Source organism: Crocuta crocuta, unplaced genomic scaffold (assembly GCF_008692635.1).
Source record: "Crocuta crocuta isolate KB4526 unplaced genomic scaffold, BGI_CrCroc_1.0 scaffold301, whole genome shotgun sequence".
Taxonomy (NCBI): Eukaryota; Metazoa; Chordata; class Mammalia; order Carnivora; family Hyaenidae; genus Crocuta; species Crocuta crocuta.
In genome coordinates, this window is record NW_027527544.1 from 1,357,257 (window position 1) to 1,360,677 (window position 3,421).

The 3,421-nt window shown below is 35.5% G+C and overlaps 1 protein-coding gene across 2 annotated transcripts in view; it reads left to right on the forward strand.

The window, feature by feature from the left end:
* SYTL5 (synaptotagmin like 5) overlaps positions 1-3,421 on the forward strand; it is a 102,645-nt gene that overhangs the window by 74,183 nt on the left and 25,041 nt on the right. The window lies entirely within an intron of this gene.

Genomic DNA, 3,421 nt, shown 5'->3' on the forward strand with positions numbered 1-3,421 from the left:
GGTAGAATTTAAAACCTGGAAAGTATTTTAAAATCTACCACAAAAGGGGTTGGGGCAATAAGATCAAATGGTTTCAAAGCTTACTTGTATTCAACCTTTAAAGAACAGCTAATTCCAACATGATTAAACTATTCCTGGTCCTAGAAAACTCCATAGTTGAAATTAAAAATACACTAGAGGGAATCAACAGCAGATTAGAATATGAAGAAGAGCAAACCTACCATCTGGAAGACGAAGTAATGGAAAGTAACCAAGGTGAACAGCAAAAAAGAAAAAATATTACAAAATGAGAATAGCTTATAGGAATTCAGTGACATCATTAAGCATAATAACATTTGCATTATAGGGATCCCAGAAGAAAAAGAGAGAGAAAAGGGAGCAGAAAAGTTATTTAAAGAAATAATAGCTGAAATATTCCCAAATCTGGGTAAGGAAACAAGCGTCCACATCACAGAGGCACAGAGAGTCCACAATAAAATCAACCCAAAGAGGTCCATATTAAAACACATAATAATTAAAACGGAAAAAATTGTGACAGAGAATTTTAAAAACAGCAAGAGAAAATAGTTACATACAAGGGTAATGCCATGTGCCTATCAGCTGTGTTTTCATCAGAAACTTTCCAAGCCAGAAGGGAGTGGCATGATATATTCAAAGTGCTGAAAGGAAATTCAAAAATTCAAAAAAACCCTACAACCAAGAATACTCAGCAAAGTGATTCATAACTGAAAAAGAGATAGAGTTTCCCAGATAAACAAAAAGTAAAGGACTTCAACACCAAAACTGAATCAAGAAGAAATAGACGACTTGAACAGTCCAAGAACAAATGGCTTTGCAGGTGAATTCTACCAAATATTTAAAGAAGAATTAATGCCAGTTTTTCTCAAAATTTCCAAAAACTCGAAGAGGAAGAAAACTTTCAAATTAATTCTACAAGGCCAGCATTACACTGATAACAAAACCAAATAAAGACACTACAAAAAGAAAACTATAGGCCAATATCTCTGCTGAACATAGATGCAAAAATCCTCCATAGAATATTAGTAAACCAGATCCAGCAATACATTTAAATAATAATTCTCCACGGGTCGCCTGGATGATTCAGTTGGTTAAGCATCTGACTCTTAGTTTCAGCTCAAGTCATGATCTCATAGTTCCTAAGTTCGAATCCCACATCGGGCTCTGTGCTGATAGTGCAGAGCCTGCTTGGAATTCTCTCTCTCCGTCTATTTCTCCTCCTCCCCTGCTTGCTCTGTCAAAAATAAATAAATAAACTTTAAAAAATAGCCACAATCAAGTAGGATTTATCCCAGGGATGCATGTGTGGTTCAGTATTTACAAATCAATTAACATGATACATCACGTTAACAAAACAAAGGAAAAAATCATATGAACATCAGATGCATTTGACAAAGTACAATATCCATTCATAATAAAAACTCTGAACAGAGGGAGATTAGAGGGAACATATCACAACATAAAGGCCATAGATGAAAAAACTGAGAGTGAACATCATACTCAATGGTAAATAACTGAGAGCTTTTCTTCTAAGATCGGAAACAAGACAAAGATGTCTACTCTCATCACTTTTATTCAACATAGTACTGCAAGTCCTAGCTACAACAGTAAGGAAACAAAAGGCATCCAAATTGATGGGAAGTAAAATGCTCACCAGTTGCATATGACATGGTACTGTATATAGAAAACCTGTAAGACCCCACCAAAAAGCTATTAGAACTAGTAAGTGAATTCAGTAAAGTCACAGGATACAAAATTAATACCTAGAAATCTGTTACATTTCTATGCACCAATAAGTAGCAGAAAGAGAAATTAAGAAAATGATCCCATTTACAGTTACACCACAAAGAATAAAACTACCTGAAAATAAACTAAACCAAGGAAGTAAAAGACCTATACTCTGAAAACTATAAAACAGTATCGAAAGAAATTAAAGAGGAGAGGACTTAAGCAAATGGAAAGATCTTCTATGCTCGTGGAGTGGAAGAGCCAGTATTGTTAAAAGGTTCATTCTACCCAAAGCAATCTACGGATTTAATGCAATCCCTACCAAAATACCAACAACATTTTTCACAGAGCTAGAACGAATAATCCTAAAATGTGTATGGAACCACAAAAGACCCTGAGTAGCCAAAGCAGTCTTGTGGGGGGAAAAATAAACCTGGAGGTATCACAATCCCAGATTTCAAGATATACTACAAATCTGTAATAAACAAAACAATATGGCACTGGCACAAAAATAGGTCAATGGAACAAAATTGTGGAGTCCAGAAATAAATTGACCACACTTCTGTGGTCAATTAATCTGTTGCAAAGGAGCCAAGAATATGCAATGGGGAAAAGACAGTCTTTCCAACAAATGATGCTGGGAAAACTAGACAGCAACATGCAAAACCATGAAACGGGACTAGTTTCTTACACCATACACAACAATAAACTTAAAGTGGATGAAAGACGTAAATGTGCGATCCGAAACCATAAACCTTTTAACAAAAAGCATAGGAAGTAATTTCTTTCATATCTGCTGTAGAAACATTTTTCTAGGTATGTCTCCTCAGGCAAGGGAAACAGCAGCAAAATGAAACTGTTGGGACTACACCGAAATAACAAGCTTTTGTCCCACGAAGGAAGCCATCAACAACACGCAGAAGGCAACCTACTGAATGAGAGAATATATGTGCAAACGTTGTATCCATTAAGGGGTTAATATTGGCACTATATAGAGAAGTGCTACAACTCAACACTGGAGGGAAAGGACAATTAAACAGTGAGCAGGGGACCTTAATAAACATTTTTCCAAAGAAGAGATACAGATTTACAGCAGACCCTTGAAAAGAAGCACAGTGTCACTAATCATCAGAGAAATGCAAATTAAAACCACAGTGAATTGTTACTTTACACTTGTCACAATGGCTAGAATCAAAAAGACGAATAACAAGCATTGATGAGGATGTGGAGAAAAAGGAACCTTCATGTACTCTTGGGGGGGGATGCAAACTGATGCAGCCTCTGTGAACAGTGTGGAGGGTTCTCAAAAACTTAAAAATGGAATTTTGATATGATCCAATAATTCCACTAGTCGGTACTTATCCAAATAAAAAAGTAATTTGAAAAGATCTATGCATCCCTACATTTATTGTAGCATTGTTTATAATAGCCAAGATAAGCCTCTAACTATCCATCCCTGGATGAGTGGATAAAGATGATGTGGTGTGTATGTGTATAAATATGTGTATACACATACATCTGTACACTTACACAGATGGACCTAGAGGGCATAATTCTATGTGAAAAAAAGACAAAGACAAATATGATTTCACTTATATGTGTAACCAAAAAAGAACCCCAAATGAATAAACTAATAAAAAGCAGAATTAGACCTATAAATACAAAGAAGAACTAG